At 40.5% G+C, this 14,029-nt stretch overlaps 1 protein-coding gene across 1 annotated transcript in view; it reads right to left on the reverse strand.

Annotated features, from left to right (window-relative positions):
* ZFHX3 (zinc finger homeobox 3) overlaps positions 1-14,029 on the reverse strand; it is a 704,611-nt gene that overhangs the window by 377,879 nt on the left and 312,703 nt on the right. The gene's annotated exons all lie outside the window — the stretch shown is intronic.

Genomic DNA, 14,029 nt, shown 5'->3' on the forward strand with positions numbered 1-14,029 from the left:
ACATGTAAAAATGCAAAGAAGCCACAGCAACTCCTCTGTGAAAAAAGTTTTCCTTTAAGGAGGCCACATGTCTTAGCCAAACAACTGATACCAAATTGTGGGATTGAAATGCTTTCTGTGAGGGGGGCAGAAGGCAATTTAGTTCTTAGTTCTTTGCCATAAATAACGGATTAAAAAGCTTAGCTGATGCTATAAATTAAAAATGTGAAACTAATTATACCAGCCCCATAAAAGCGAAACAATCAATTCATAACCCAAGTATGTGATATGACAGCATCTACTGGGTATGACAGCTCTGGAGAAGTAGAGAGGACCCAGTAATCCTAGAAGAATCCACCCTCCAGTCCAGAACCACAGGTCCACTTGCATGCTGCGGAGCAAAACAGTAGTAGCTCTGTTGTTCTCTCTACCCATTTTTCATGACAACAGCCTCATCCTTCTCTTCCCTTTCTCCACCCTTTCCATGCAGGCCCATTACTCGAAAGAAAGGCTTACCCATACCAACAAGCACAGCTGCAGTTTTGCCAATTCAAACCAGATGGATCTGGAAGGCAGCTGCTGCCAAGACTATAATTCAACCGGGAATTCCTAAATGTTTCAACCAACCATTTAATAATGTTCTAGCTAGAGTTTTCTCCCTGTTCTAAATATATGGGTGAGGCCAACTTGGTTGGACTCTAGTTTCAGAAAAGTTCTCTGTGTCACTCAGTGAATTGCTTCCGTCTGTTTTACATGGACCATACTCAACATATCATAAGCCACCGATAGTTCTCCACCCCCAGCTTGTCCTCTTCCTGGTATGGTGGAATGAATCACTGTTTGCAATTCTTCCTGACCTCTGTGTATTAGAACTGTACATCTCTACCCTTTGCCTTGTGACTTTGCAGTTCCTCCCACTAAAAGTGGAGTATATTTCCTCATTGCGTCGCTGGGCGACTCAACCACATGTTTCGATTTGGCTCAAGAGGCACTGCATCTTTCTGTTCCTGCTCTTAGGCTCTGTTAGTCTGCATGAGAATAATATGTGCTGGATAACACGTGGTCTCAGAAGAATGACAAGGCCCTTGGAGCTGACTTGAACCCATCTCACACCCTGGAGCCAAGCTCAGCTGATCCCACACAAGCACAGCAGAGCCAAAGCCAGCTTCCACAAGGGAAAAAAAAAATGAATGTTTACTGTTTTAAGATGCTATGTTTTGGAAAGGTTTGTTACACAACTGTTTTGTGCCAATAGCTGACTGGTACAACTGCCCCCTGAATTATCTTTCCAAAACTGTCATGTGATTACATTAGTCCCTTGCTTCATGGCTCCTTACTGCTTATAAGGCAAGTCCAAATTCTCTACCATGGCACTCAAGGCCTCCCCAAGTCGAGCTCTACCCTGAGTGTCAGTCTTTCTGCAAAACCTTCCTGACCTGATTGGTTCCCCTCCTTTGGATTTCTAGAGCACTTTCATGATCTGCTACAACAGTACTCTTCCTACTGGATATCCCTAGTATTGTATCTATCTCCCTGGGAAGACCGAACTCCAGAGTCAAGAGTTAGTCCATTCATCTTCGTAGTGCGAGCCCTAGCCTATAGTAAACAAATTGGATTTACTTAGTAATGATTACAACCTGCCTGGTTTTGATCAGAAATGTCAATAGAGCATTTGCTTACAACAGACTCAAATATTGTCTGAACATTTTTAAGAAAGTAACTTAGACTCCCCGGTTTCCCAGTTCAGGAGTCTAGGTTTACACAGTGATCTGGGTTTCAGTAGGAGACAGAGTGGTGCAAATATCATTGAAGGTCATAAAGATATGTTCTGAAAGCAAGGCCATGGCCCACTTAAGTTCTCCCTTGGGATTTCAGCCTGATCCTTGCTCTAATGTTGACCCATGGCCACTGCCCAAATAGAGGGAGCCGAAAGCAGGCTGGAGTTTGATTTTCCCAGTTGATTTGGTCACAGTTTTGCCCATAATAATGTTGCTGTTTTCCTTGGACTGACTGTTGCAGAAGAGTCAGATGGAACAGGGCTGTAGCCCTAGGATAGATCGATGCTATCGATCCTCAAGGCTCTGTGTCATTTCCAGGGGATTTGCTAAAGAAGCTACTTATGTTCCTTTTTCATTTTCACCAACTCATTACCAGCTGCCGCTGCCTTCATATGTCTCAGCAACACCTGGATGGGTGGAACATGACCATCCGGTTGGGGTTCGGACACCAGACAACGTGCAACCCACCAAAACCTGAGCCACACGAGGAAGGCAGGTCACACTGGTCCACAGGGGTTTGGTATTTTTTGTTTTGTTTTAAAAAGGGCAGCCTGGCCCTACACTAAGCAATTGATCCCCTGGCTTAACTTTTAAATTAAGACCATTGTAAATTTGGGAACTTGAGAGGACATAGAGAGGACACCCATAATACTTTGCAAATGTCAAGTGCCTCTCGATGTTGGTTACTTTTCAAAGGTAGCTAGGTTACAATGTACTGTGGTAATGAAAAAACCCTGTCAGGCCCACTCTACAGGGTTTTAGTCAATATACATAATATTATTGGGCTTTGCAAGGATTAAAGGGTGTTTCTCTCACAGCCTTACAATAGGGCTATTTTTTTCTACTGAAGGCACAAAAGAAACCCCCCTGTTTACAGAGGAACCCAGGACATTTTGGGGCCCCAAGGCAGTCCTGACATCCCTTTGTGTACTTCCCCCTGCTGGTGGCTTTGTAGTTAACCTAAAAAAAAAAAAAAAAAAAAAAAAAAAAACCAATTTCTTTTAACCTATAGATGCCAAGACTAAAAAAAAAAAAAAAGATTGGTGATTTATATTTATATTATGGGACTTATACTGTCCACGAGCCTTTTCTAGAGTACAGATGTTATGGTTTCCTTCAGTTTGACTCTGAGAGGGAAAGCTTTTATGTCACTCCATCCTTCCCCTGCCCCCCCCAACTCTCACATCCCCTCAGTTCAGCCATATTTAGCGCAATTTTAGAATCACTCATCCCGCAGAATGGGGTACCCAAAATGGAGCCTAATACAATGCGGTCCTACCTAGATTTATACACATTAGGAGGCTAGAGATAGCACACCAGAAAATTCTGTAATGTGTCATAACCATGCCTAAATAAATAGGAAACTACTCAGTATGTTTGGCCTACACAATTAAAAGGAATTCTAATCTGAAAATCTCACAATAGAGAAGCAGTGATTAATCTCTTCAGTGAAACTTTATGGGTGAGGGTTATGGAGAAGAATCCTGAGCTGGATCCAGGGAATGACCAACTAATTCTTGTAAGCATCTTTACAGTGTTTTATTGTGGTAAAGACACATAAAAGTTATCATCTTAACCATTTTAAAGTGTACAATGGAGCAGCAGTTCACAAGGTTGTGCAACCATCACTACTCTCTAGTTCCAGAACCCTTTCCTCATCCCAAATGAAAGCCCTGTACCTATTAGTAGTCTCTTCCCATTTCCTCTTCCCCCCCTAGCTCCTGGCAACCACAAATCTGCTTTCTGTATTTATGGATTTGCCTTTTCTGGCTATTTCATAAAAAAAAAAAATGTTATCACATAATATGTGGCCCTTTGTGTCTGGCTTATTTTACCTAACCTAATAATGTCTCCAAGGTTCCATCCATGTTGTAGCATACACCGGTATTCCATTCTTTTTTATAGCTGAATAATATTTCATGGCATGGATGTATACTGCCTTTTGTTTATGCATTCATCTATTGATGGACATTTGGGTTCTTGGAGCTGATTTGAGTTACTTTTCTTTTCTTTTTTTAAGATTTATTTATTTATTTTAGAGAGAGAGTGAGAGAGAACACGAGCAGGAGGGGCAGAGGGAGAAGAAGAGAGAATCTCAAGCAGACTCCGTGCTGAGCATGGAGCCCGATGCAGAGCTCGATCTCACGACCCTGAGATCATGACCTGAGCTGAAACCAGGACTCCGATGCTTAACTGACTGCACCACCCGGGTGCCCCTGAGTTTCTTTTCATGATAACAGAAATTCATATCAACAACATACAACTCTAATGTTGTTGTTGTTGCAGTTTTTAACGAGTCATGTTATTAACATATTTTACTCTCAGTAGACTGTCAACATGTACTGATACTAGAGGCACTCAATCAATATTGCTTGATAAGTTCATGTCCTTGCCTCTAAGGGCTCTGTTTGGGTAAACTAGAAATGATGAAAGAATTATATGAAATAATTAGGGGATTATGTAGGTGGTCCATGGCTATGTCACACTGTGGAACTAAGAGGGAGTTAAGCCTGGGTGAAATCTGTTGACAGGGACAGAACAGGCACCCAAGACATGCCCAGTTGACAGCTAAGACCCTGTTGGACCTGTGAAGTCATTTGTCTGAGGGATATTACAAATTTCTATCACTGTTTCAACAAATGGTTCGTGAGAAGAGAGCCTGAAATGAAGGGAATGGCCCCTAAGACACAGAGTAGGGAGTACTGTGATGGCTGCTTCTGGACTGGCCCTACCCAGGACTCCAGATTGGTGAGAGCTTGAAGGCTGCTTTCTTTGGTTAGTAGGGTCCCAGGAAAATGGGTCAGGATTTCCTTTGGAAAATTTATTTGGGGGAAAGCTAGGTGAATTGTAAATAATTAAAACAAAAAGGAGTGGGCTGCACTGACAATTAAGTCTGAGAGATGCAGTCAAAGGTTATGTTCAAGGACATTGAATAGGTCTTGGTATACACTTTGCAGAGCCTTTTAACATAACCATGTGCATCCTGAACCTCCAAGAGGTCAGACACTCTATATAGTATTTTCTGAAGTTCTTTAACTGTGGAATCCCTCATTGCTGCTGTTTATTGTGGTGTTCGTGTTACACAAAAAGTATTTACCTGCAGGAGCTGCTGGGAGCTGAAATGTATGTGCCCTGTGCTCTGCCTGCCACATGAAGGGACTGTGCAGCTGTGTTTAGCCAGAGGGGTTTGGTTTTGTATGTTTGTCTGTCTTCTAAGGATGGTCTCCACCTTCTAATTTTCATAAGGATGCTCTGTAGGTAGCAAAGTCCCTGGACCCTTTTTGGTGGAACACTGTGAATGAATGTGTTTGTGTGTGAGAAGGAGAATGTGTGTATGGAACAAGAATGTTCTAGGGAATTTCTGGCCAAATTCTAAGTGGAGCAAGGCTGTAGTCCAGAAGCATTGTTCCAACAGCAAGATAATTGCTATAGACTAATGTTTGTGTCTCCCCCAAATTTATATGTTGAAACCTAATCCCCAATGTGATGGTATTAGAGCCTTTGGAAGGTGTTAGGTCATGAGGGTAGAACCCTCCAGAGAGGGATTAGTGTCCCCTTATAAAAAAGATCTCAGAGTGAGGACAGAGTGAGAAGAGGACCATCTGTGAGCCAGGAGGCGGGCCCCAACAGATGCTGAATCTGCTGATGCCTTGATCTTAGAATTCCCAGCCTCCAGAACTATGAAAAATAAATCACTAAGTCTATGGTATTTTTGTTATAGCCACCCAAATGGACTAATATAGGAATTCAAAGGTTGATCCTGGGGCCACTGCGCCTTGGAATTCATTAGGGACAAGGAAGCATAGCAGAACCCCATTGTTGTAACTGAGCCACCATATCTGAGGTCCTGGATATGACTTAATTCTGACCTTCCTAGAAGATTGAGCTTGAGGCTATGCTTTCCTTCTTGGTCAGGATATGGGGCCTTGGGGAGTTCAGGATGAGGGTCTGGGAGACCAGAGGCAGGCAAAGAGCTGACAGAATGCCATAGGATGATATACACTAAAAAACCCAAGACCTCAGAGAGAGATGGGATGACATCACCTCAGTGTGATGGACGGGCCAGTAAGTCTTTAGGGAGATGCTGAGCTGGGCACTGAACTGGACACATTAACTCTCACCTCTGCTTCCTCCGCTCAGAGGTCACTGATGTTCCAAGTGAAAAGAATATTGAAACATGAAGGGATTATGAGATTCCTTCTGAATCAACTCAAAATGAATAAATTATTTTTGATATTGCCTAGTTTCACCGTATTTATATTTGCATTCTCTGAAAACTGGTACTCTATGTGGGACACTTCTAAGGAAGATTTGACTAATCACAACATCCCAACTCATGGCCATGATCATAATGGAAAACAGGGTTTACTAGGTAAACATGCTTCTAGGATTACAAAATTGGTGGCATTAAAGCCAAATGCCTCATAAATAAAAGTAATTCTGTATGTCAGGTTGCTATCTGTGTCTTGCCTTGTAATATATATTTATGACTATATAGCTGTATCTGTGATTTTTTTCACATAAAAGATATGTGACCTTCATAGACAATTTGGAAAATCCAAAAAAAGAGAAGAAAACAAAAAACCCTGTAATACTTTTGCTCATAGTTACAATCTTGATGTCTATACTTTATACACTTTTAGATATAAGTATTTATTTTCTTTTTACAGATTGTTCACATATGAGTATACATTTTCTACATTTTACTTTTGGGATGCTTCTTTTTATAGATTGAAAAATAAAACTGGGATCGATGCTGTTTTTTAACTTTTTTAAAAAAATCACTTATTCATGTATTGTATATATTTTCCATGTCTTTAAATATCACTTCACAACATGGCTGTGCAGTACATCATTGTATGGACAGACTATATTTTATTTAATAGAACTCTTATTTTCAGATTTTCAGGTTTGTTCTAAATTTTTCTCTCTTATACAGAACTCAGTGATAAACCTTTTTCTCCCCAACATGTCTGATTGTCTCCCAGAAAACTTTCATATGTTTTTCTTATGCTCCTCAATACCAAACACATTGAAGTTATCACTGATGGTTATAATTATTTCCTACAGATGAACTAGATACTTACCAGGTGTGAATAATCTCTCCTCATAGGAATGTCATACACTAAGATTGACAATACAAAAAGGCATGTTGAAAATAAATGGCTTTAAAGTATTACTTTCCCTTACACTGTAAGAAAATGCAAAATAAAATGTGGATTTAGCCGCACAACATGTACACAAAATGCTCAGAAATTTTTCTTGCTCAAAAAAAAAAAAAAAGAAAGAAATTTTTCTTGCTCAAATCAGCTACATATTGAGCTTGGAGGTCGCTTCTCTATGTTGTATCAATTTTCTTGAAATGGAAATTTCCAAGGACAGAGTCATGGAGAGCAGGTCAACCTCACCTAAGCAAGACAAGTCAACTCAAATAAGCAATATTCCTCGAGTGTTGTTTCTAAGTGCCTTGCATTGTATCTCTAGGTGTGGCCTGTGAAGAAAGAGGAGCTTTTGTAGAACTGCGGCCAACAGAGTCTTGTTTGTAAGAAAAAGGACTCCATGTTGGCAGACTAATGAAAGTCTGCACCAACCACCCAGAATTTTTTGCTAAAAAGAGGTCTCTTTGGTGTTTTTAAAATGCAAGCCTGAGAGTGCAAGCCCCAATGTTTCAATCAGATGGATACAGATAGTAAGGCACGGAACACAGGCACGAAATCAAGGTGAGTTGCTTTACATGAACACAGACTACCCATGACTTCCAGAGCCTTCTGCTGGAGAAGTCTGAACGGTGGAAGGGCTGAATTGTAATACTCGAACTTAGAGATCTCTCTTAAAGCTTCAGCTGGCTTTCCTAAACTTCAATCATTTGACTGTCACTTTCATGATTCTGTCCTATTCTGTACGACCTTCACTGTGACTTCATACTTTTCTTTCAATAGACTCACAATTTTACTGAAGTGGATTTAGCCTCATCCTGAGACACTATCCATGAAAACATGAAATTATGTGGTTATATTTTTATGTATGCATAAATGTTAAATTTTTGACATGTTGTTAGTGTACTTTCAAACGTGGTCTTTCAAATCACCGTGGATATGCATTCGGTACTTGAAGAAGTACTGGTTTAAGGAAAGCTCTTTCAGGACAAATATAGAAAATATGACTGTTTACAGTAGAGAGTAAACATTTGAGACGTTTTTCTGAATATCCTTATAGGCTAAATGAAGTCAGGTTTAAGGAGATTTGAATACAGAATCACAATGAGCTATTCAGTTATGGCTATTTGGAATACTAACTTGGCTCCCTGATGTCAGATGGACCCATTAACACTGTGTTATACGTCATACAACCCTAGCACACGTTGACTACTGGCCATGTGGATCTGTGTTCTGACCCAACATTGCATTGTCTCTGGGCTCACCTTTCTGTTTATGGAGTAGAAACTCCTGAAGCAACACCCACTTCACTGACTACTTGAACACAAAGTCACTCTCTATTCCCTTGGGAAGCCCCACTGACAGATGCCCACAGCACTCCATGTGGTCCCAGACAATCATCTATTCCCTGGAGCACTGAGCAGTCCTGGCCCCACCAGCTGAGCTGTATCCTTCCTAAGAGTCAGTTATGTGTGTCCCCAACCTTTTAATGGAAGTCATTCTTGCAAATGAAATTCATAATTAAATAAAATATAAACCAGAGGTAGATGGGTGCAAAAAAAGTTGTTTCTATGACAGCTAAACTAACTCTGTGAAAACACTCAGGTGAGTTGCTAAAAACTGCCATGTAGGTAGGACAACTGTAATGGAGGGATTCTGCACTCTGACAGCCTCTTGGATGCCTTAAATTCTCCCTTCACTTCAGACTGGAAACTATAGATGAGCAATATGGCAGTGGTTCATGCAAAAAGATCTATGTTGTCTTAAGTTTAAAATGCTTAAAGTACTATATACTTTATATATATATATATATATATATATATATATATGTATGTATGTATATATATGTATATATATATCCCTGCTTTAGCCAACTTTTACAATTTACAAACCAACTGTTGGTTCATCAGAGCCTTCCTACGGGCATACAGGATAGTTGTTTTCAGAGCTGGGCCTGAAATACTGTTGTGTTGTGTGTGTCTTGGCCTTGGCCTGTCTCATGAGATGTGAGCTCCTCAAGGACGGGGCTTCTATCTTAGCCATCTTTGCTGATTACATGGAGCTAAGGCCTTGCAGCTGCTGATCAATATTCTTAGAATTGAACCAAAATGTCTTTGTTCTCATTAATTTGAATTCCTTCAAGTCAACTGTACTTCCCACCCTAATCCGGAGTCATTTTTCCCGATGGCCAAATAACTCGTGTGTCTGGGATAAAGAAATGTCTGTCACTGAGCTGTCCATTCTGCCAGGATTGGCTAGTTAAGAGGAAAGGCAGAGGAGGGGACTTCTGGCGGCCTTAGCATGACTGAGGTATGGCTTGGCCAATTAAGTACTTCATACTAGAATATTCCACGAATGCTATAGGATGGAGAAGTAATTCATCACATATATTTAAAGTTGAATTTACCGATATTTTATGGTATTGGATATTATTTCTATTAACATTTTATGCTGAAATTACAGAATGATTCGTGAGTACTGAATTTTTGATTGCTTTTACACTTTCTGGGACACTATTAAACTTGATTTACGTTAATAGCACTGTAAGAAGATATTAACAATGAAATTTCCAAAAGCACTTAGCATCTCATAATTGGAGTTAAATGACAAAAAAAATGAGGGGATAATAAAGTAAAGAGAAAAAAGGAGAGAAAAAGTTTTGACAATATTCTTTTTAACCTGTGGTTCTTAATAAGATTTTTGTAGGAATTGTTTTAGGTTAGGAAAGAATCAAATCTCTGATCAAGAGAGATGACGCTGATTCATTAGAGGAATTTTATAATACAGAATAAAGACCTGGCTCCAGGTAGAGAGTACAGAATTTACTACTTCTTTTTTTTTTTTTTATTCTTATGTTAATCCCCATACATTACATCTTTAGTTTTAGATGTAGTGTTCCATGATTCATTGTTTGTGCATAACACCCAGTGCTCCATGCAGAATGTGCTCTCCTCAATACCCACCACCAGGCTAACCCATCCTCCCACCCCCCTCCCCTCGAGAACCCTCAGTTTGTTTTTCAGAGTCCATCGTCTCTCATGGTTCGTCTACCCCTCCGATTTCCAGAATTTACTACTTCTAAGAGAGAAAATTTCCTGATTTCCAGAGTAGGGAGGAAACTTTAATTAACAACTTTTTCTTCTGTCCACAGTGACTAGAAGATAATCTGTTTTTTTTTTTTTTTAAGAAAAGGAATTGATTTAGTCATAGCTGCTCGATTACGGAGAGGCAGACAATGAAAGCAAAGACATCCGAGCTAGAACAGTAACAATAATAACGATTATTATAACGAATTTTGTTGAGCCCTTACTATGCACAGGCTCTGTACTAAGCAATTTACACGTACAATCTCATTAATTCTTCTTAGCATCCCTATGCATTAGGTACTATCATTGTCCCCATGTCACAGCTAAGGAGAGATTCAGAGAAGCTGAATGACTCTAGCAAAGCGACAGCACCAGGATTTGAACCCAGGCAGTCTGGCTCCTGAGCAGGTCCTTAACCACCACACTAGCTTAAGCGTAACTAAGTTAAAAGTAATCTGGTGAATGTCAAAGCCACATCATGCATACCTTTTGTTAGCCCTGGGTGTTTTTACTTTCGTGGGCTCCTTCCTCCCTAAAAAATTATTCAAACTTCTGTTTTATGATTGCACTGATAAACATATTAACATTAGATATTAAAGCATTTTCTTTGAGTGGGGCACCTCGCTGGCTCAGTAGGTAGAACATGCTACTCTTGATCTCAGGGTTGTTAGTTCAAGCCCCACGCTGGGTGTAGAGATTACTTTAAAATAAAAAAACTTGAAAAAAATACTTTTTTTTTACCAAAAATTTTACCATTTTAATGATTTTAAAAGAAATTAAAATACTTCTGTGGGCCCCTAAAGGTGTCACGGGCCCTAGGCACTGTGTCTCCTGAGCCCTAATGGAGAAGTTGGCCCTGGTTAGCCTGGCAAAGAAGCTAAGACTCGAACATGAGATCATGTAACTTCATTTCTGATTACAAAGGAATCCAGAAAGCGACGGTAATGGAACACATGGAAATAACATGATAAGAAGAATGAAGTGGTTTCCATCCCCTTCGTTTTTTCAGAGGACACATGGCTTGGGTCCTTGCCTGCTCTTTGAGGAGTGCAACTTCAGAAGTGTTGAGGTCTTTATTGGCTTTATCTTTATTAATACACTTCAATTTAGTTAAACACACACACGCAAACAAACAGCCAAACTTGGATCTTCAACTGATCATACTGGCTACAAACCAACAGAATATTAGAGATGACTAGTGTCAGAGACATTAAGATTGACTACTCTTAGGATTCTGGCCTGGGCTGTTGTTTGGGAAGTGATTCCCTGGAAACACAGAGAAAAGCCCACCACATACCTCAGTCCTCACTCATAGCAACAGACGGTAGTTTCTGTCCCAAACAGAAATGAGATTCATCCATTAACGTTTCTCCCCAACCCAATAATGCCTCACTGACCCATTTTCTTGGATATTAACAAACTAGGGGTCATTCTGAGAAGATGCTGAATCTCAAGTTTTGGTCCAGACCTGAATGTATTCTGAATAAAAGTAATGAGGAAAAAAAAATCTATTTTTAGTTCCGAAATTGCTACACCACCGCCAATCTGGATACAAGATAAATCCAATTACCATGTTAGGGTTTAGTATCTGCTTTGCTTTATGTTAAAGATAATCTCAAGTTAACTCTGGTTGAATTGGATCACTTGCATGAAGTTCTCTCAGTGGTAGGCAAAACATCCTGAATGAGATTTATGTGTAAGACATCTGAAATTTCCCTCTTTTAAAGCCATGGTTTAAAAGGGAGTAGAAATGCATACTTTTATTAAGCAAAGAAACTATCCCAGGAATCCAGGATAAAATATTTTCCTTGCAATTTTTTAACTCATTTAAAATCATGTGATTTTACTGACTTCTTTAGTTTATAAGACTTTTAAACCAAAGAACAGATAATGAAGTGGATGGCATTTATAGACTTCATTAGGAAATTGGGCATTACTTACCTTAAAAATGATTGAGAATGTGAACCTGGGACTCAAGATCATAGCCAACAAAAGGCACAAAGTAAAAGGTAACTGATAAGCAAATGATAGATGATTGAACGGATAGATACACGGATAGATTAATGAATAGATAGAAAAACAGATGGATAATACAGATGAATGAATTAATAGAGACACAAAGGATAGGCAAGTAGATGACAGATAATAGAAAGATATTCATAGATCAATACATGGTTAGAAAATGGAGAGCTAGACGCACATGGATGAACAGATGACTGGGAAGCAGAATAAAGAGTTGATATATAAATGAATATAGTTAGATGAATGGAGAGATAGATGCTCAAGATTGATGAATGCAAGGATAAATTTGGAATGAAGTTGCAGATAGATATAAGGGTACAACAATATCACGATTGTACCCAACTGGAATGGAATACCAATGAAGATAATGACATTTTTCTTCATGGAGCCATTTTTAAAAATTTAACTATTTTGGGGAAGTATAGGCTGGAAGCAGGAAATCAGTCAGTCTCTAGGAGCCCTGAAGTTTCACAATAAATGTCTCAAAGATAGGAAGAAAATACATGGATGTGTCATGATTTAGCCACTGCTGCATAATGCTCCATCTTGGCCCACTCGGCCTCTTTGATACACACTAGAACAACGAGGGTGCATGGAGTGGAGGGTGCACGGGGCAGCCTTCATGCATCCTTGGTGATGCACAAAAGTCCTGTCTTTTTGCCTCTTTTTCAATTCTGATAGTCACATATACCTTCATTGGCCGACCTACTCAGGAAGGTCTGATATTGTAATTAATCCGTGTCACAGAAGGATGTAGTACCCGCAGAATTTATGAGTGGGTTTGGGCTGCTGTGATGAGTAGAGGCACCTCAGCCCGTGTGATATAAATTCCTCTGCTAATTGGATTGCTGGAGCTAATCAGAAGCCAGGAAGGGGATAAAAAACAAAACAAAACAAAACACCCGTATGCTTCCTCCTGCTGCTGCCGCTGGCTGATAAAGCTCACAGCTCCTCTCAGGACAGGGGGTGCTGGAATTGAATCCTCTTGCGGAGGTCTCCCTGGAGATGGCTATCTCAAAGGTGACGCATCCCCTCTGTCACCAGGTCAGCAGGAGATAGAGCAATGGGAGAAAAGAGTAGAATGATCCCAAAGAGATTTTACTACTGAACCACAAAAACAGAGTGAGTGGGGGAGAGATGAAAGAGTAGGAAATCAAAGGGGGACATCCAATGGCCTGAGAGAGCTAGAAGCTTTCTCTGCAATGAAGTGCCGCTCCCCAGGACACGTGAGCATGCCTGGCATTCACTTGGGGGTATAACTTCAGGAGGCCTCATGTCCACGGCCAAAGCCAAGGGGAGGGTGCAAATTCCATTCAATACTAGGGCTAGTGCAATTCAGGGAGCTCAGCTGAACTGATGAAGCTGTAGGGAAGGTGAGGATAAAAGCCCAAGGTCCAAAACTCCTCGCCTGCTGGGAAACCATCGGCGTAGAGCAGTGAGAGAGAATGCTTCCTCTGCTCCCACTCTTTCTCGGTTTTGGATGAGGGCAGGAAAAAGCAAGTTTGTGTTCAATGGCCTGTGTACATTTCCCACCAAGAATAAATAGTCCGCTCCAGCTGACAGGGTGAAGCGTGGGTTCTGCAGGGCACTGGTTAGACCTTGGCGATCTTTCTCTCTTCTTTGCTTGTCTAAGGCTCTACCCCTTCTCCACAGAGGAAAACGTATCCCTCATATTTGGGTCCACCAAGCTGAGTGCCCTGCAGTTCTCTTTAATCTCCTCTTTTTGTCTCTCCTGCATTCTTTTCTCTCTGTGATTTCTACTTCTTTGGCCGTATTTCTTCTGGAGCCCTCTACATACACAAAATCCTTAGCCATGATGAGTAGGCAGCAAGCCCCTCTTGCACACAACAAAGACTTCTATTTTTTTTTTCTATCTTTTGGGCGACACGATAAAAAATAACCCTGTATTTATGCAAATTGCAAAGTAGCGTGTGATAATGAAAACAAAACAGTGCTGGCCCGCAGCCAAGACATGGCACTGACGGGGGCTCCCGACCATTTGGCTCTT

The sequence above is a fragment of the Mirounga leonina genome, unplaced genomic scaffold (assembly GCF_011800145.1).
Source record: "Mirounga leonina isolate KUSES-001 unplaced genomic scaffold, KU_Mleo_1.0 Mir_180, whole genome shotgun sequence".
Lineage (NCBI taxonomy): Eukaryota > Metazoa > Chordata > Mammalia > Carnivora > Phocidae > Mirounga > Mirounga leonina.